The sequence below is a fragment of the Rhinolophus sinicus genome, chromosome 2 (assembly GCF_057876585.1).
Source record: "Rhinolophus sinicus isolate RSI-liver-muscle chromosome 2, RSI-T2T, whole genome shotgun sequence".
NCBI classification, from domain to species: Eukaryota; Metazoa; Chordata; class Mammalia; order Chiroptera; family Rhinolophidae; genus Rhinolophus; species Rhinolophus sinicus.
Genome location: NC_142502.1, coordinates 91,158,794 through 91,181,357, shown reverse-complemented (window position 1 = coordinate 91,181,357; position 22,564 = coordinate 91,158,794).

Below are 22,564 nucleotides of genomic sequence, written 5' to 3'. Positions count from 1 at the left end.
GAATAGAATTGTTGGGTCACAATGTACCCATATATTTTAATTTAGTAGGTGCTGTCCAAATGTTTGCTAACATTGTACCAATTTACTTGCCTACTAGCAGTGTATCATTGTTGGGTTATTCCATAATATTTCTAATTTGGTATATATATTTTTAATTTTAAGTATTCTTATCAGTGTGTAGTGATAGCTCATTGAGGTTTTAATTTACATTTCACTAATGAAGTTAAGCACCGTTTTATGCTAACAGAGAATTTGAATATCTTTTTTTTCCACAAAATATGTTTTTAAGTCCTTTGTCCATTTTTTTTTTCATTAGTTTGTCTCCTTTTCACTTTGATTTCTGAGTTTATGGTGTGTGTGTGTGTGTGTGTGTGTGTGTGTGTGTCCATGTGTATTCTGAATACACTGAGTACTTTGTCAGAAATATGTTTCAGGGATATCACCTCTCACTGTATGAGTTGCCTTTTCAGTCACTTAATGGTGTTTAATATAGTCCTATGTATCAAGTATATTTCTTTTATGGTTAGTCATTCTAGGTCTGATCTAAGAAGTTTTTGTCTATTCAAAAGTCACAAAGATGTTATCTTATCTTTTCTTCCAATCGCTCTACTCCTGTGTCTTTCACATTTAAATCTTTGATTTATGTGTATGAAATGATGTAGCGAGAGGCCCATCTACACTTGTTTCAATATGGATATCTAGTATCATTTACTGAAAACTTCAGATTTTCCCTGTTGAACTGCAATGATGCGTTAGACATGACTTGTGTTATGAAACAGAGCTGCTAGGTAAGTTTCCCTCTTTTTCTTTAATGTCTCACTTTTAAAGCCTTTTCTACATTTCTTGAAAGTCCCACCAAATTCTTTCTTTGAAGTGAGATATCGAAAGTATTTACTTATCATACTTTCACTATCTTCCTCAACTCCATAGAATAGCCCAGAACACTCAGCAGGTTCAACAAGGAAAGGTTCCATACGTAATGAAGAGGAAGCTTAATAAGAATAAGACAGCCTGTGATCATGATAGGGCTTTTCCATGAGGACTCTGAGCCGAAGGAGGAAGTGTAGTGGAGAGCTTACTTAAGGAATCTGACGAGTGTGCTCACAAAATAAAAGAAATTCTCAGACAGAAATGGAGAGATGCTTAGAACATATTCGTCTCCTTCTCCATCAGCCTAAAGTCTGTTCTTCCTGCAAGATGGGTGGAGAGCATACTGACACAGTTGGAGAGGCAAAACAAAGCCATTTGTTTCTCCTTCAGGCATGAAGGATCCTTGTGTATTTGCTGCAGACGGGGACATGAAAGTGATCACAGTGCTTCTTTGATTTTTTTTTTTTTTTTTTTTTTTGGTCATTTTCACCAGCTTTACATCAAGAGTGAAATCCAATAGAATTATAACATCTAGAACATTGTTTGCACAATAGCTATTTGCTCAGATGAAGACCCCTCAGGATTACTGGATATTTTGTGAATGTTTTGAAGCCCCATCAGGTACTCAAAAGTGAATGTGTTTGGTTCATTCTTTACCTATTGATGGAGTCAAATGACTTATCTGACTACATTGGTTCTCCCAATCCCCCTCTTCACCTGTCTGAACTCAGTAGATCAAGGGAGTCAAGCTATCACACTTAATTTATCCATCTGTAGTTTATCAGTCTTTTTACTGATATTGGATTGGCTACTGTATTGGAAATGACACTACTAAAGGTAGTGGAGGACATTATGTTAAGCGAAATAAGCCAGGCACAGAAAGAAAAACTTCATGATCTCTCTTATATGTAGAACCTAAAAAAGTCAAATACATGGAAGCACAGAGTAGAATGGGGGTTACCCAAGGCAGGGAATTGGGGGAAATGGGAGATACTGGTCAAAACACAAAGTTGCAGTCACGTAGGATAAATAAGTCTAGAGATCCACTGTACAACACGATGACTATAGTTAATGATACCACACTGAATATTGGAATTTGCTAAGAGCGTAAAATTTAGGTGCTTTTAACACACACACACACACACACACACACACACACACACACAAACACACAGATACACAGATACTCTCATGCGGGAGACCCTGCTCGCTGCACCATTTGTCATGCAGGGTGTCATGCAGAGTCTCTGGTCCCGCTCCCCACATAAGAACACAGGACACGGTGAGGCCAAAAAGGAACACCCACGAAACCATAGGTAGGGGAGTCATGCCACTATACTCTCGCTGGCGGCTGGGTTAGAGACACAGGAAGCAGGAGCCACACAATTCGCAACCCTCACTGAGCTGCTTGCAGGCTCAGCCACCATCTTCTTGCTAGCCCCCATTTTTTTTCTCTCTCTGCTAGCATAGCCACAGCAGTTATATTAGTGGCCAATGGCTCACTGGTTACAGCTGACGGCCAACTAGCCACAGCTGATGGCCATCCAATCACAGTTGATGGCCATTTACTACCTGAGCCAGGACCTGTCTATGTGAGGCTGAGAGCCTGGAAACTGCTTTTTGGGGTTCTGTCCCCACAGATACAAATATACATATTCAATGACATCTTGGCCACCTGCCTTAAATAACTCCATTACCAGGAGCAGCACCTTTACTATAAATTACACTGCCAGCTCTGTGTTTTATTTAGGACTAAGTGATAACATCTGCCTGAAGACTTATTCAGAAACAAGCCAAAATTTGAATCTCTTGTGATCATGAGGTTGAACTGCTGTTCTATTTTTTTAATCTCAGTGTGAAATACTTATATCTAGGTGTTACATGGAAATTCTTGATTTTTATAGTGACTAGAGGAAGGAATAGAAATGATTGTAGAACTTTACAACCACTGTGATGTGGTAGAGAAACTGGAGGTTGAAGTATGTAGGAAAATACTAAAATACAGGGTATATTATTAAAGTACTGAGTAAACTAATAAAATCTTCAAGTCTAATTACATCAACTATGAAATGGACTAATTTTATACTACTCTTCAAATTAGGGACTTCAAATTATTGAATTTATGTTCAATAAACATTGATAGAACTTTCAACAGTTATTAAAGAATATATGAATTATTTACTTGATGTAGATTTAGAGACAAAGATTATGTGGAATGGCTGTATGATATTTAAGTGCTAGATGATGTAATGATAGATGAAAATTAAACATAATTGATCACCATGCAAATAGAATACTACAAATTATAATTAGTAATACTAAGGGATATTTTTACATTATATATCTATGTACCTTTATGTAACACCAAATTACATTTATAGATATGTAGACCTGTATATAAACACACATACACCTTAACCAACTATTATCTGAAGTTTCCTTGCCACTGGAAACCCAGATAATACTGACTTAATGTTCCATGCCATACTTGTGAGACTGCAAAGGCAAAATTTCTCAAATTCCTTATTACTTCTGGCTACAAATTTTTCTGTTCATAAAACGTTTCTTTGTATTTGGCACTTTATCATGTTTCTTATTTTTGTATCATGGGGGCTGTGGAAGAGGTAGGAAGAGGAAATCATTTCTATTATTTCCTCAACTTCTCTGTTCAAACAACTGTAAACATAAGGACTCTGCGCAATTTTATTGGTCATGGGGATAGGTAACAAAACACACCAACATCAGGCAACTTAAAACTACATATAGGCTTTGTCATTCTGGCATAATGGATTTGGATATTTTCTTGGGAACCATCACTCCTTTTGGTATCAAATTTTCCATCTCCTTTTTTCTGTCATCTCTCTGATCTCATTCTTTTCTGCTCCATTTCCTAAAGGAGCAGATATAAATCTCTAATGTCCTCATACAGAGTAATGTAGTCCTCTCATTTGTTGTCTTGATTCTTTCTGACATTCATGAACCAAGGCAGCTCTTAAAGCCATTGTCTAAATGATCTTTCACAAAATTTTGTGTTAACTATTGTGATGGTTAATTTTATGTGTCAGCTTGATTGGACTCAGGGCTGCCAGGATACTTGATTAAACATTATGTCAGGGTGTGTCTGTGAGGATGTTTCTAGATGAGAGTAATATTTATATGTGAGTCAGTAGACTGAGTAAAGCAGATGGCCTTCCCCCATGTAGTTGGGGGCATCTAATCCATTGAAAACCTGAATAGAGTAAAAGGCTGAGTGAAAAATAACTTTTTCTCTCTGCCTGGCTCCAAGGAGGGGCGTTCATCTTCCTCTGCCTTTGGCCTCAGACTCGGACTGGAATTTACATCATTGCCTCTCCTGAGTTTCCAGTTTGCTGACTGCATATTTTGGGACTTCTCAGCCTCCATAATCACATGAGCCACAAAATTCCTTATAGTAAATCAATCTCATCTCTCTCTCTCTCTTTCTCTCTCTCTCTCTCTCTGCCTCCTACTGGTTCTGTTTCTTGGGAGAACCCAGACCAATACAACTATTAATAAAATATAGTCTCTTTCTCTTATTGTACTTTCTCTGTCCCCTGTTTCTCTCTTTTACATGTATGTACACACTTACATACAAACACAGAAACATAATGTTGGGACTTTGGCACCACTGAAGTTGTTGAGAAAATAAAAACTACAGTTTATCACTGTTGGAGAGTACATTCTGACCGATTAATAGGAGTAGTTATTTTGTAATTACCATTTAAAAAATCTATTTTATGGACATATGAAAAGGAAATTAGAACGGTGGTGGCCAGTTAGCTCAGTTGGTTAGAACACGGTGCTCTTAACAACAAGGTTGCAGGTTCGATCCCCACATGGGCTACTGTGAGCTGCACCTTCCACAACTAGATTGAAACAACTACTTGACTTGAAGCTGATGGGTCCTGGAAAAACACAATTAAATAAAGTTTAAAAAAAAGAAAAAGGAAATTAGAATGTAAGTCATTAGATCTTCTCATAATTGAATATTTGTTTCCCGAAAAAGGAAGACTAAACAAGTCATCTGATGACAAAAAGGCTTATGGACATAATTAGAGAAAGTAAATGTACATTGGGAGACTTTAAGGATATAGCTTTTCAGGTGGTATAAGTGAAGTGTTAAGTGAAGAAGTTACTTGGGGCCCTTTCAAACATATGTGCTCGCTGATTTCTCTGACCATTTTGGGTATTTGGAAAGTCACAAGGACTAAGAAGACTATACATCAAGAATGTATAAAATTGATTTAATTTAACTTTTTTAAAAAAAGTTTATTGGAGTGACAACTGTTAGTAAAGTTACATAGATTTCAGGTGTACAATTCTGTATTACATCATCTATAAATCCCATTGGGTGTTCAGCACCCAGAGTGAGCTCTCCTTCCATCACCATATATTTGACCCCTTTTACCCTCAATACAGTTACATATCTAGATGTGTTACTCTTTGCACTGAAATTGTGACACTTATTACTAAATTTTTCAATAAACGTATTTTTGAACATATTCCATGATATTGTGATGTGTTAAGGACATAATAATAAACAAGGCCTCCTAACTTAAAAAATTTTCAAGATAATGAAGGAAGGCAATAATTACAATGCAGTGTGACAATTGCCCTGAGATAGTCATTGCTATCAGGAGTGAAGTTCCCAAGTCAATTCCTCCATATCTGAGTCATGTGACTTCTGACATGGGTTTGGATAAGGCTGAGAGCTCTGCTCCGGAAGATGTAGAAAGCACTAGTGTTGGGTTCCCTACCTTGTAGGCTGAGCTATGGATTAATGATTAGCTGCACTGGAGGACAGAGGTAAAAACTACCGTGTTGAAGGACACGTTGGTTGTTTCCATGTCTTGGCCACCATAAATAAAGCTGCAAGATGTGGTATGTATACACAATGGAATACTATTCTGCCATAAGAAAAGATGAAATAGTGCCATTTGTGACAACATGGATGGATCCTGAGATTATTATGCTAAGCGAAATAAGGCAGACAGAAAAAGTCAAGGACCATATGATTTCATTAATATGTGGTATAGAAAACTGAAAATAACAAAGGAAGACAAACAAATGAAGAAACAAAAAACTCACAGACACAGACAATAGTTTAGTTGTTACCAGAGGGTAGGGGGGGTTAGGGGGGTGGTAAATGAGGGTAAAAGGGATCAAATATATGGTCATGAAAGGAGAATTGACTCTGGGTGGTGAACACACAGTGTGATATATAGATGATGTAATACAGAATTGTACACCTGAAACCTGTGTAACTTTACTAACAGTTGTCACCCCAATAAACTTTAATTAAAGAAAAAAACCAAAAACTACAGTGTTGGATCCCAAGAAAATCTTTTTTTTTTAATATTTAAATTTTAAAAAAATAGTTGACATACAATATTATATTAATTTCAGGTGTACAACATAGTGATTAGATATTTATATAATTTATGAAGTGGTCACCCTGATAATTTTAGTACCCATCTGATAGCATTCATAGTTGTTACAATATTAGTGACTATATTCCCTCTGCTATATGTTACCTCCTCATGACAATTTTGTAAAAATCAATTTGTATTTAATTTCTTCTCTTTTTTCACCCATCCCCCCAACATCCCTTCCATATGGCAACTCTCAAAATGTTCTATCTATGAGTTTGTTTCTGTTTCATTTGTGTATTTTGTTCTTTAGATTCCACATAGTATAAGTGAAAACATATAGCATTTATCTTTCTCTGTCTGACTTACTCCACTCAGTATAATACCTTCTAGGTCCATCCATGTTGTTGCAGATGGCAAGATTTTATTTTTTTATGGCTGAGTAATATTCCATTGTATATATGTACCACATCTTCTTTATCCATTCATTCATTGATGGAAACCCAGGTTGCCTCCATATCTTGGCTATTGTAAATAATGCTGCAATGAATATATAGATGCACATATTCCTTCAAAGTACTATTTTGCATTTCTTTGGTTAAATATTCAGAAGTGGGGTTACTAGGTCCTTCTTTGTCTTTTGTTATAGCTTTTGTTTTAAAGTCTATTTTGTCTGGTATAAGTATAGGTACACCAGAATTTTTGGGTTTTTTATTTCTTTTTGTTTCCATTTTCATGAAATGTCTTTTTCCATCCATTTACTCTCTGTTTGTATGTCTTCTGATCTGAAGTGAGTCTCTTGCAGGCAGCATATGTAAGGGTCTTGTTTTCTTATCCATTCAGTCACCCTGCATCTTTTGATTGGAGCGTTTAATCCATTTACATTTAAAGTCATTGCTGATAGATATGTAGTTATTATTATTTTATTCATATTTTTTATCTTGTTTCTTCATCTCCTTTTCCTCCTCCTTCTCCTCTTCCAAGAAATCCCTTTAACATTTCTTGTAATACTGGTTTGGTGGTGATGAACTCCTTTAGCTTTTTCTTGTCTGGGAAGCTTTTTATCTGTCCTTTGACTCTAAATGATAGCCTTGCTGGGCAGAGTAATCTTTAGTTGTACAGGTCCTTTTCATCACTTTGAATATTTCATGCCAATTCCTTCTGGCCTGTAAAGTTTCTATTGAGAAATCAGCTGACAGTCTTATACATACACAGAAATGCAGATTACCAGAATAAACAGATTCCAGATAGGTAATTAATTCTCTTTGGAGGTGTTAACATTCTTACATATTTATATTTAATTAAAAAAAAAAGTTATTGGGGAACAGTGTGTTTCTCCAGGGCCCATCAGCTCCAAGTCATTGTCCTTCAATCTAGTTGGAGAGGGTGAGCTCAGCTCCAAGTCCAGTCGTCATTTAAATCTTTAGTTGCAGGGAGCACAGCCTACCATCCCATGCGGGAATTGAACTGGCAACCTTGTTGTTAAGAGCTAGCGCTCTAACCAACGGAGCCATACGGCCACCTCAATTTATATTTAATTTTTAACATATTTTCATGTGAGATTTTTAAATGACTAGAACAAATTCTTGACATTATTTTACTGAAAAAAATATTTAAATCAGATTCTAAGCATAGATTGACTAAAAGTCACATATGGTTTTCTCTATATGGACAAAACAAGTCATCACACACTATAAAAATTCATCACACACTACAGAAATTTTTCATGAAGGCTCTACCAAGCCTTTACCAAGGCATTCCAGCTGATTGGGTAGTATAGTATATGTGCCACTGGAAGTATTTCAGATCTGCAATGCAGATATGCACCAGTGCAATGATTGGTTATTATGTGCAAGCCATGAGCTCTGTATAGACATAGCCTGAGACACATAACAGCCATTGAAACTAAATTTAACTTCGCATAGTAAACTACTAAATAAACAAATATTCGTGTATAACATACATTTTGTTTTTCTTAATTATATCTTACAATCTATTTTCCTATGCTATAATTTCGTCTTGTGAAATGGTAAAAAAAAAAATCTATTTTAACATTGACCAAATAAGTCAAGAAAAATATAATGCATCAAAATTCATTAATGATGAAAACATGCAATTCTTAGAGTTCAAAAAAGATGTTCAATAGAATCTAGTCCAGTTGTTTTCAACTTAGGTTGTACATTAGAATCAATTGAGAAATTTCAAATAATGCTTGGTCCTTACCCCAGATCAGTAATTCCAAAGTGCTTGGGGGAGAGGGTCTGCACATCAGTAAGTTTTTAAGCTTCTCATGTGATTTTAACGTATAGCCAGTGATGAGAACCACTGATATGATTCAATGCTCTCAATTACAGATGAGAAAATTCAGAGCTACAGAAGTTAAATGATTTGCCCAAAGACTCACAGATAATTAATTTTAAAGTTAAGAATAGAGCTAAGGTAGGTCTCTGTATTCTCTGCATGCTCTGTATGCTCATACGTACAGTGTGCTCTGTATACCACATTGCAGGGGGCATATTCATAGATTTACCCCTTTTGTACCATCAATTGTGAAGGCCAAATAAAATAGACACACATGTGGTAAGATAATGCTTTGATAGTTGTTGATTGCTATACAGTTGCTATGTGTTGTGTATTTTTATGTGTTTCCCTGAAGAAGTCATATGTTTTAGGGTGACAAAGTGGCCCAAAGATACCATGATATATATATATGTAATGTATTATTTGTAGGGGTTATGTCAATAAAAATGGGGATGATCATTCTCATAAATTGATGAATTCTAAAAGATAAATCTACCTTATAGAAACCATTAACAATATTACAGAATAAGAATTCTAAATCATATATATCCTAAAATACACAAAATGATGATTATTAAAGTGCCATGATATTTATATATTTATTTTTATTCAGAATATTTATTCAGTGTGTTCAATATGCTTTCCATATACTTAGTATGCTCAACTAAGAACATCTTTGAGGCCACTCACAATCTTTTTTGTTATTCTGTGTTATCTCCTATGATTCATCTGGGAATTTGTCAAAATGTGATTTAAGAAGCAGCTTCACTAAACTAAAAAGAAAATTGTGCATTTGACACTTATCAGCTTGAAAGGTAAAGAAAATTAATATAAATCTGCTTTATTTAAAATAAAATGAATCTTTAGTTTTTTTGTTTTAATACCACTGGGTATTTTGGTGACAGTTGGCAATGGCAGAGAATTATTAAAGTGTTGTGGAAGGCAAGATCATTTTGAATATTAAAAATATGGGTATACAAAGGAAAAAAAGAATTGCTTACAAACATTATAGGAAGCCAACAGAATCATTTCTGTTATCAATAAGTTGTCCCTTCCATCATAAGTATATTTCACATGCTTCCATTTTTATTATTGCTCATAGATTTTAAGTTTATGTTATAAAGATTCATATATATATATATATATATATATATATATATATATATATATCTCATCCACACTAACATTTCTTTTCATTTAGTTCATATAAAGGAGAATCTCCAACTGTACCACAGATCTTCTATATTTATTTTGGTTATGAAAAATCTCATTGTTTCTTTGATTTCTATTTAATAGATTTACAGAACAATTCTTTTGAGAAAATTTGGCTAAATATTTTCAGACTTTTAAAATAAATATTCAGCTTTCAAAACAGCTTAGTATCTTCTCCTTATATAATGTCATCAAACAAGCTATAAAATTTTTCCAAAGTTATAATTGTGACACCATCTCCTATTTTCTTTGTTTTCTAAGTAGCAATATTTTCTCAGATATAATACGACATATAAGTAAAATACTGCTATATAAAGACTGTAAATGCTGTTAATACTTGGTTAATGCTAAGTATTAAAGACCACTATGTGTCAATTTCTCTATTATTTAACCCTCCACTCCTTGTATCTTTCATGATCAAGCCACAACTAAAATTTGAATCAACTGCAGAGTGATGTTGCAAGATTTCCCATTAACTACAATTCTGTAGAACAAATACCTAGTTTAAATGGGCTGGGTGAAGAAAAGGCATATACTTAACTATTACCAGAGAATTGGTATTAAATAAAAGTTAATACAATAGCAAACAAACAAAATGATGAGAAAAATAAAACCACTACAAAAAAATGACAAAATTTTATTACATTTGAGATTGAGTGTTACAAAGCAATTACGATAGGAGAAAGGCATATAAAAATGTTATCTCAAACACCATACTAACTCCATCTATATTTCTATGACTGTTGTCAGACTAACTCATCTTTATCAGAAGGGAAATGGTGACAGGAAAGGAATACAAGAAAGAAATGTGTGCATACACCTATGTGTATGTGCACTGAACAGGGGAAGATCATAGATCAGCAGGAATAATGAAAAGTCAGAGACTTGTGAACCCGTAGGCCTGTAAGTAGAAGTGGAATTTGGGAAATGAAGGAATGAGCATTGAAATTGGGTGTTTGGAGAATAGAGAGAATACGTAAACAGGAAGAGAAATGACAGACATGTAAAGGTTTACTAGTGTTTGGGAAAAGCGGGTAAAAATATATTTGAGAATTTGAAAAGCGTTTGATAGGCTTAGTAAAACAGCACACAAATTCCTTCATGCCAAACTTTGAAAACAGTATCCAAATCAGAAATCCTCCTTTGCGGATTGCGAAGTTCGGCTTCTCCTGAATAAGTCACCTTGGCCTCAAGTCAGAGACGTGTATTGAGAGAACAGACAAAAGGTTTACCAGGAAGTATAGTTCATTAACACTTTTTGGTTGTGTATAGGAGAGAATATATCCTCATTTTCTTCACTTTTATAGCAATTTCTTTATTAACAGAAATTAGCAATATTCAGAAAGGATTGCTTGAGTAGGGAGAAGGTTTCATTCTCATTCTCTCAGTGGAAACCTGAACCATCAGATATTGCCCAATCCTTTTCTGGTTAAATTCTCCTACAGTGCAAGTAGTCCTTTTAATATCATACCTTGTTCTTTTTCCATATGGCTCTGCTATGGTATAAGCCAAAATTTGAGATACTAGAACATATTGTGGGGACTAGAACAGAGGTCATAAAGGCAAAAGATTTGCTATTTGAAGTTAGATCAGCAATCAGGTCAACTCAGTTCATTAAACTATATTATGGAGTGACTAATCTGAGCCAAGTACAGCTAGATACTGGAAGTGCTGCAGAAAATAAGATGGATATGTTTCTTGCCCTTGTGAGCTAAATTTTCTTACCAAGGAAGTCACACCATTAAATAAGTAATTAAAAGAACACATTATAATTGTTAATATAACGAGTTCAAGTGCTAATAGAAGTACATAAAAAGGAGACCTAACTTAATAAAATGGGGCAGAAGGTGAGAAAAGCCGCCTGAGAAATAAAATAAGAGTGGTCAGGGAAAAGGAGGTGGATTGGGTCCAGGGTGGCTTGTCAAAATGTTGAAGGAGGAAAGAATGCCTGTGTAAATGCCATGAGGCAGGAGAGATTTTCATTTAGAAGATTGAGCGTGAGAAGATTAACTGGCTTAAATGCATTGATATGCAGTATAAAGAGAAGCAGCCTAGGGCAGAGCTAGGGGGAATACAAAAGTTTAAAGATGCTAAGCAAGAAGGTAAGAGAAAGCCAGGAAAATGTGGTGTCCTGATGGACACAAAAGAAACATCAGGGGATAGGGAAGTGGGTGACTGGGTGGATATAAAGAGGTAGGTGGTCATTTGTGGTAATGGGGCAATTCAATATCTTGGTTTTGGTAATAGTTACATGAGACTGTATAAGGGAAAAAACTGTATAAAAATCACAACCACACACACACACACACACACACACGGAGCATGTAAAAACTGAATAAGATCTATAGTCTAATTAACAGCATGATTCCTGTGTTAATTTCCTGGTTTTGATGATGTTCTACAATTATATAGGATGATACCATTAAGAGAAGCCGGATAATGTGTACAAGAGTTTCTGTGTACTATGTTTGCAACTTTCTGTCAGTCTACATAATTAGTTCAAATAAAACAGTTAAAAAGATGATAAGAGGGTGTTGGAAAGAAGGGCATGATTAATAATGTTCAACAAAGTGAAGAATAAAATAAATAACTAAAACATGTTCCTTGGATTAAGCCTCAGGAGGGCATTGGTTATCTTTGAAAGCAGCACGGTGGGGTGGAAACTACATACGTGAGTGGAATTCAGAGTTAGAGGTGAGAAAAGGTAAACAGCATGGACACATTTATTCAAGACAGCTTCATCAAGAGATGAAGGAAAGAGATAGAAAACTAACTTGGAGACTAAGTGTGGAGTTGATCTGTTTCAGGATATAGTAAATCTCTAGAACCTTGAAGTCAAAAGAGATTCATATTTCCATATTTTATGTGATCTAGGAGTTGGCTGGAGAGAGCAACCAATCTCATGCCTACACTGTTTTCCTCTAAGAGATTAAACAGAGCATCACTCACGTTATTATTCAAGATTAATTTGCCTCAGTCAATTACATCTTGATCCTTAAATACCATATCTCTTAGTCAGCATCCCTCTTTGATGCTTCTTAATCTCTTCAATGTCCTTGGGAATGCTCTAACTTGTCATTTACTTTTTTATTATTAATTATTACTCAACTCTCTCTGTTTATATAGTAGCTAGTCAAAGGGATTATTAGTAGTAATACATCTGCTTACTTCTAGGTATATTGATATCACTACTCTAAAAACAACAACAAACAAACAAACAAACAAAAAATACAATTTTAGGGAAAGTGATCCTGTTTGGATTTTAACTCAGGTAGAGACTGGAAAAAAACTGGACAAGTAGGACATTCAAAGACTAAAGTTTCTTAGGATGACAAAACATGTATTTTAAAACATGTGAAAAATTAAAAATCTCATAGCCTAACAGACACATTGTGTTTGTAGCTGTGTCATATTTGTTGGAACTTTTGACATTATCAATGAGTGGATTTAAGGGGAAAAAGGAAGCAAATCTTGGCTTTCCCTCTTATTAGTTTTAGGATCTTACTATTATAATATATCCCAACCTGTGGAAGCCTGTTTCCTTATCAATGTTAGAGAGATACTAGCATTATTTGTTTGACAGTTCTTCCGTTTAATGACACAAAGCACATTATTTCCCTGGCACAGTGCCCACACCACACACAACCAAGGCTGAAGCTCCTTCTGCTCTGTTTCATTGGTCTGTACTTCTCTGTCTACTTGTGCTTCTTCCAAAAAGATGCTGAAATCTCTTATCTGTTAATCCTTAACTCCTATTTTTTTCTGTTGTTGAATTTTTATCCCCTTTCCTTATTTTACGGTCATTGTAATGGGGTCTCAGGAGAAAGACATGATAAATGTGTATGTTCAATCTTTCATTGTGGAACACGAGCTACTCATTACAATTTTAATGTTATCATATAGATTACTTTAAAGTTACCTCTGCCAAATCTATGAATGGTATATATCTAATACTTATAGCAGCCCCATACATTGGATATATTCAAGAATGAAGATTCAAGCCCATATGTTTATTGTGCAAATTCCATGCTATTCTTATCCTCTCAGAGGATACATCAATAGCCTAAATGAAATGCAAGGTTATTTCAGCAATGAGTAAACTATAACAATAAAATATATTCCCCCAAATACTACTGCATTTCTTTTTGTACTTATCATAACAAAATGCCTGTAAACACATAAATAACTTGCACAGTAATGTGAGCTTTTTTAAAATTCCAAAATGCCAACGAGTTTCTCATTACTAAATATGAAAGTCAATTTTCAGTCCTCATTTTTTTTTTTTTTGGCTTAAAAGCGTCATTTGATACACTTTATTATTCCTTCCATCAAGAAACACCTTTGCTACTTCAGTTGTAAATGGCCACATTCTCCTCATTTCCTTCCTTCCTTACTGTTAACATATTCTCAGTCTCTATTATGACTGAAGGCTCTTGGGATTCAGTTTTCAAACCACTGATGTTCTGTCTGCAGTTATAGTCCCTTTGGAGATTCATTTAATCTCCATAAATATCATCTCTTGCTGACAGTTTGCAAATTTATTTCACCAGCCTTAACTTTTCTTCTGAAACCCATACTTCTTTTTCCAACTGCCGACTTGATCACATCTCCACTGGTTTCTAATAGAAAGTATGGAGCTATCTAGACATCTCAAATTGAATGTGTTTATAACCCAACCTTATCATCTTATCCCCTGATGCTGTTTTATTTATAATTTCCCATATCAGTTATTAGCAAGCCCATCTCCTAAGTAGCTCAAGCCAAAAGCCTTCCTTTCTTTTGCCCACATGCTACATTCTCTCCATTAGCAGTTAACTCTAACTCTACCTTCAAAATACATCCAGAACCATTGACGAATCACCATCTCCATCACTCCTACCTTGATTCCAAGCATTATCATCTCTAGCATTGATTATTGCAATAGACTCTCAACTGGTCTTTCTAATCCCACCCTTGTCTCCATAAAACCTATTCTCAAAACATCCCATTAAAATATATGTCAGACTGTGTCACACCCCTTCTCTGAACTTCTGATGACATCCCATTTCTTTCAGAGTAAATGTGAAATCTCCGTAATGGTATTATATTTTGACATCCTTTACTGCAATTCTCTTCCTCCTCACTCTGTTCCACTTTGATGCTTCTTGAGTTTACCAGGAACACTCCATTCTAGGAGCTTTGCACTTGTGTTCTCCCTCCTTGGAATGTCTTTTCTCCAGATAACAACAGGCCTTACTGCCTCTGCTCCTTCAAATCTTTGCTCACATATCAGTAAGTCCTGCCTAGGCCATCCTATTTACATCTGTAGCCTCTCCCATTGCTCTTCCAACTTCCCTTATTTTTTTCTTTAATATTTATCACCTCCTATGGTACTATTATAGTAACATTATTTTTTTATGTTTGTTTTCTCGCCCTTACCCCCTTTGTCCAATAGGCATATTCTCAGTGGTTGGAAGAGTGCCTGTTTTATAGTAGATTCAATAAAAAAAAATGTGGAATGAATGAATGAGCATCATGGTGGGACTCCAGATTTTAGATATAGTTACTGACTGAGGCCTGTTACATAAAAAGCTTGAGGTACAATGACTTAAGATTTCGTTTCTCCAGGCAAGAATGTCCCTAAAACATAGGAATCAATACATCTAACTTTATCTTTAAAATCATTCTCAAATGTTTAACAATACTAAGTATTCTATGAGGATGAAGATTGAAGAAAGACCCTCTGCTAAATACGGTAATTTCAAAAGAGATACAACTGAAAATGTAAAAGACAGTAAGATAACAGAACAATCACATTTGCTGCCTTAAATTTGCGGAAAAATACTAGACATGACCATTTTTTCTTCCTTTTCACCTCATAAAAAAAATACTAGTGTTTTGGGAACATCAAACAAACAAACAAACTAACAAACAAATAAAAACTCCAGAATAGGTCAACAAGTTCATTTTTCTTCAAGGCCATTCTTTAGTTAATGCCTCAGCCATTAAAATTGGCTGTGTGGGTTGCCATGCTAAGAAGCACTAACATCTGCCTGACAAATACGCTCCCCGACTCCAGCAGGTGAGCAGGCTTCCTAAACAGCAAGCCTTGCTCTAATGAACAGAAGTTATATTTCCCAAGATGTTCATTTGGCAGTGCGATTGGGCTGTTCTCAGCAATTCTCCAAACTTGACTTACACACTAGTTTAGTTCTGCAGAGAAAAAAGGAAAAACAACTTCAATGTTTTTCAAAAGCAAAATAGAAACTGTGATAGCATAAAGTGGCTACAAAATAGATTTGTAAGAACTCTGGACAACTTATTGGTACGAATCATCTAAGATGATGCCACTTTGAATTCTATACATGGTTAAGTATTTTTAACTTTCAGAAAGGTTTAGGTGACCTTAAAACTGTTCTTATTTTGAACTTATGGTTGGTTCCGGAGCTATTTTGGAGAACCTTGTTTTGCTTGGATGAACTCTGAGAGTTTGACTCAAATAAAGATTAGGTATCTTCCCGATTCTGCTTGATACATGGTAGGTGAATAATTTACATATGCCTTTAAAATTACCTCTTCATTTAACTTACATTTCTTCCACAATTCTTTGGGAAACATTGAGAAATAATGATATTAATTTTCTGTATTCTTTGTGAAAACACTAAGTTATTTAATGGTCACCAAAATTAGTCTTTGTTTCCTAGATGAGTAGAGGTTAAGCAACAAAAAATGAGAAGGAAATAGTAAGATCCCGTGTGATAAGTTCCAAAATAGAGGTACTGGAAGGAGGAATGAAGTTAATGCTAGGGAAGCAAAAAAAACGGTGAGTTATCTAAATTTCATTATAAAAGTTTAGTAGTTAGAAAAGAGGGGCAGTGAAGTTTAGGCATCTGGTAGAGCATTAACCAGGGCAGAGAAACACAAAACAGTGTAAGTAAGGTATTAGGGTTTTCATTGATGAATTAGTCTACTTGAGTGACATTTCATGAGTACAGTTAACTCATAAAATACCTGTGCATTTTCATTTTTAATTCAAGGGTTCAGAATACACTTTTTTCTTCCTCTTACATTAAATAAAGTATCTTTTCTCTTATATGAAGGGCAAATTAACCTCTTGGATACTATGCATCAGCCACAATAGTTAATATTATTAATTAAACTTTAGAAGTTGCATTTCAAAGAAGGTGAATTACCCAGCATTTTAGGACTGGAAAGTTTGTCCTTCCCTTATACTCTAAGTTATTTTCCCCAAAAAATCTTCTTTGGTAATTTTGCTATATTTCACAAATATTCTTGAAATTAAAAGCTACTTCCAGTCAAAGAAATGCTTCAAGTCAATAGCAATAAGCTAGTAATAACTTAAAGTCAAAGTAATTCTTTCCAACATAACATATAAGAGAATAATCTCACATTCTGAGATTATTCTGAATAATCTCATATCCTGAGATAATCTTCCGTCATTTTGAGGGTTTTGAGTCTTTAGTCTTTGGAGTTAACTTGATAAATGTCTTAAGATCTTTGATAAATTAATAGAATAAAATATAATATTCAATATTGATTGATAAAATGTTATCTTATCAATCACAGGAAGAAATCAAGGACATTAAGTTTTTTTCACAGGGAAAAATCAAGGACAACAAGTTTTAGTCTATGGATGCTCTTTATACAGTATATGTATTTATAAATCTGGGCACCTTCTTGCGAAGGCACCTACCTAGAAGAAATGATAACAAAGCCAGAGGAATACAAAAGAAAACCACTTTTAATATCTGAAATACTTTCCTTAAAACACATTCAATCAAAGTTTTATAATTCAAAACATAAATACCTTATTTAATTTTAAAAAACAAATTGTTATTTCTTCCTGTGAGTGACTGAAGAATTAAAGAATTTCTAAGAAATTGTGGGTATTAATATTGAACCTAAAGAATTATGGTCAAGGTAGAAAAAGGGAGAAATTTGGCTAACTAGGGTTAACAGAGGATATTAAAAGTGATCAATTCTTCTGATTCAACAGTTTTTCTATATAAATGAGCTAGGCCCATTTAGTCCACCCTGTTGTGTGTGTGTGTGTGTGTGTGTGTGTGTGTGAGAGAGAGAGAGAGAGAGAGAGAGAGAGAGAGAGAGAGGTGATGAAGTGGAGGAGAGGGGGCATTTAGAAAAAAATGAGACAACATAGAAGTATAATAAAAGCTTTCAATATATAATTTGTCTTATTTCCTTATTCCTTATTCATTTATGCATTAAATGTATGTATTGATGTACCTCTTAGCTTTTGGACAAACCATATTCAAACTTAAGTGAATAAGAAATAATAAAAGCAATCTTTTCCTAGAAATTCTCTCTTTCTTTTACAAGATTTTCCACATCTAAGATGACAGAAGACTAATGCTAGTTAGATTTTTTTTCCCTAAAGAAATCAACCTATATTTAGCTTCCTCGGTATACGACATGCCTTGACCATAAATAAAAGAAAGACCAATACATCCAAACTTCATAATAGCCTTATTCTTTTGTCCAGTGACTTTGGAAGTATTGTCTCAAATGATATTTACATGTGCTAAAAGAAACTGAATACAAGAATTTATTTAAAGATACAGCAACTCAAATTGGGCAGAGTTAAACCAAAAGTGGTTAGGAGTTCTCCAGGAGCTAAAGGAAAGGTTTTTATGTAGAAGATGTAGAAGCAAAGCAAGGAAATTATTTGATCGGCTATAGCTTAAGCAGATGTCTTATTTGGAAACGACTTGTTGGCTGTTTGTGATTGGTTGTTCTTAAGTTTCATTTTCTTGGATTCTAGTGCATTGACTCTGTCTTAGGTTTCAGTCTGCTTACATAACTACCAAGGCATTAGAGACACCTCAATTTAATGGCTTTCTTATTTAATTACTTTAACTTGGGTTAATGAAGAAAAAGATAATGTAGGTAGTGGTCCAACAATAACACCCCACTTTTGTGTGTTTTTAAGGAATTCACAAGTTAACATCAGTCCCTTAATAGGACAAATATGTATTTCAACTAAGAAAATGAATTATTATAAAATTCTCAAATGAGTCCTTAGATCCACAGAAAACAGACCATTTAAAAAGAGAGAAAACCAACTAAAAGGGTTAGTGATTAGTCACACTGAATGTGTTCTAGGAAATGCTTCTTTCCCATACCTGACGTTTCCTTCTAAATGGATGGAGCCTCTACTAATTTTACCCTCTATACTTCTCTATGCCATCTAGTTCACTGCCCCTGGGAAGTGGGCTAGCTTATGGCACTGATGAAACTGGTTAGGAAAAAAAAGGTGCTGTGAACTAAACTCATCTCTTACCTTTTCTTTCTTGTGAACCAGCTGCACACAACTTCTTTCGTCATGAGTTAAGTCATACGTGAGTAGTGTTGTCCTTCCTAAGCCCTGGAAGGGAGGCCTGTCCAGGTCAGGCATTGCCTGTAACTGGCTGTGAAGATAAGCTGACTTCCTGGCTTCATGTAGAGAACTCATTTAGAACTTATACTTAGTTAGCCTTTATCTATATTTTTAGTAATATCTTTTATCAGTTTATTTGATATTTTACATAAGTATAATTTGTATAAAACAAACAACTAATATTGAGTATATATATGATGAGTTTTGATATATGTCTTCAGTTGTTTAATCAACACAATCACAGTCTAAAACATCTGTATTACCCAAAACATTCCCTCATGCCCCTCTGCAATCAGTAGTCTTTCCATAACCCTGGATCCTGGCAATGACTGACCTGATATATTTCTCCTATATTTTGGACAGTTTCAGAATTTCATATAAATGGAATTATACAGAATCACAGTTATTTGTGTCTAATTTATTTCATTTAGCATAATTTTTTGACATATATCCATGCTGTATTTATCAATTGTTTCTTCCTTTTTGTTTGGGCACAGCTGATGGCTATTTTGTTTGTTTCTGTGTTATGTTTTTATGATTAAAGTTGCTATAAACTGTGTAAATATATCTGGTCATTTCTATTGGGTAAATATATGGAAATGGTATTGTTGAATCATAAGATCAGTTTAAATTTTACTTTATTAGAAACTGCTAAAGTGTTTTCTAAAGTGGTCACTTGCATTCCCACAAGTAATGTATGAGACTTCATATCTCCACCAATACCTAATATTGTTGGAATACTACTCAGCCATAAAAAAGATGAAATACTGCTATTTGTGACAACATGGATGGATCTTGAGAATATTATGCTAAGCAAAATAAGTCTGGCAGAAAAAGTCAAGAACCATATGACTTCACTCATATGTGGGATATCAAACTGAAAGCAACACAGGAACAAGACAAACAAACAAAGAAACAAAAACTCATAGAAACAGACAACAGTTCAGTGGTTACCAGGAGGTAAGGGGTGGGGATAGAAGAGGGAAAAGGGGATCAAATATAAGGTGATAGAAGGAGAACTGACTCTGGATGGTGAACACACAATGCAATATACACATGATGTATTATAGAAACGTACATTTGACGCCTATATAATTTTACTAATCAATGTCACCCCAATAAATGTAATAAAAAATAAATAAAACTCCTGAATTTTTAATTGGGATTATACTAAATCAATAAATTAGGGAAGATATTGCTTCTTAATAAAATTGATACTTCTGATAGTGGAATATAGCATCTCTCTCCATTTATTTCTGATTTTGAACATAGTATCTCTCCATTCTATTCACAGCACTTTTTTATTTTTTAATTTATAGGTCTTTTGCACATTTTGCTAACTTTACCCCTAAATATTTTATTTTTTGATGCTATTAGGAATGGTATTTTAAATTTCAAGTGCCAAATATTTATTATTAATATATAGAAATATAATTAAATTTTACACATTAATCTTTGTTTTTTTGATCTTGCTAATACCACTTAATAGTGTTACTTGCATTTCTTGCAAATTTCTTAAGTTTTTTCTAGATAATCATGTCAATTGCAAACAAAATTTTATTTTATTCCCAAGCTGTATGTTTTTTAATTATATTTTCTTATTGCACTAGTTAGGACATCTAGAAAAATATTGAATAAAAGAAGATGAGACCAGATTTTCTTATAACATTGAAAAAATTCTCTTCAACTAGTAGTTTGTTGAGAAGTTTTAACATGAATGGTTGATAGATTTGTTGTCAGTTGTTTTTCTGCATCTATTAAGATGATCATAGGTTGTTGTTTTTTTTCATTCTGTTAACATTGTAAAGTACATTGTTTGATTTTTTTTTTAATGTTAAACCAACCTTGCATTCTTGGCATAAACCCTAGTTGTGCATATTGTGTCCATTTGATATGTTGCTGAATTAATTTTGCTAAAATCTTAATATATATTATGGACTTGGTTGTGCCTTAAGAGGCCTAGCTGCCAACCAAGATTGGCTGCCACTAGTGCCAGGCTTACGGCTGCTCAGAAAGAGGTCTGGGACATTCTGAGGCCAGATTCTGTCTGTTTGCATTTTGTGAACCTTTGAGAGAGTTTAGAAAAGTCTGCAGCATGAGCCAAGACAGGAAGTTTGTGTGAAAAATCCACTGGAAGCAGCTTGGGTGTGCCTGAAAGTTGGGTTGGGTAGGGTCTTGGGGAATCACCAGGGTGGGGCAAAAGAATAGTGTTAGCCAGGTTGATGGAGACTCAAATATGGCTACAGACTGCCTCTGCACACCAAGAAGGGGGCGGGCTCAACAAAGAAACAATGAATTCTGTCAGTTCCTTTGTCCGGGAGAAAGACGCCCCTCCAGCCCTCTCCCTAAGCCAGACAACTCAGTTCTTCCCCATATGTTCCTGGCACCTTTCAAGCTGCTGCCCTGTGCTAGAGGTCTGAGTCAGTGAGTCCAACGGTGAGTAAGTCTGTGCATGGGCCTTTTAAGAGGTGTGCCTGGGACTTCAGCCATTGTTGTCTCACTCAGCCACAATCTTTACTGGTTTTCACAGCCAGAAGTTATAGAGACTTCTCTCACTGTCACTGGAAACCTGAGATAGAGAACCTGGTGTGGGGCTGGGACCCCTCACTCCTCTGGGGGAATTCCCACAGCCAAGATATCCCTCCCAATTTTTAATGATCACATGTGGGTGTGGGACCAGCCAATTCCTTGTCTCTGCCACTCCTACAAGTCTCAAGTTGCCTTCTTTTTTTTTTTTTTATTGGGGTGACAATTGTTAGTAAAATTACATAGATTTCAGGTGTAAAATTCTATATTACATCATCTATAAATCCCATTGTGTGTTCACCACCCAGAGTCAGTTCTCCTTCCATCACCATATATTTGACCCCCCTTATCCTCATCTCCCACCCCCCACGCCCCTTACCCTCTGGTAACCACTAAACTATTGTCTGTGTCTATGAGTTTTTGTCAAGTTGTCTTCTTTATGTCCTTAGTTGTAAGGGCTTTGGTTTGGCAAGATTTCAGGTGATTCTCAATAGTGGTTGTTCTGTAGTTCAGTTGTAATTCTGATGTAGTTGTGAGAGGAGGCGAGCACAGCATTTATCTACTCTGCCATCTTGACTGGAACTCAAGGAAATGAATTTGATTATAGAAACATCTATGTTCTTAGAGACTACATATGTTCTTGGGGTACACAATGTCCTAACTTATCACAAAGCCATCTTTATCAAGACTTTTGGAGTGTAATTTATGATGATTCCCTTAGCAACATTCACCAGATCTCAACTCAGGGGTACTTTAAATTGGAGAATATAATAAACAAGGAAAATATGATATTTACTCTCCTAAATTCAGAAGAAAATTATTTCTTTCGATGCATAATTGCTATTAGATCTGTCCATATATCCTGTGGAGTTGG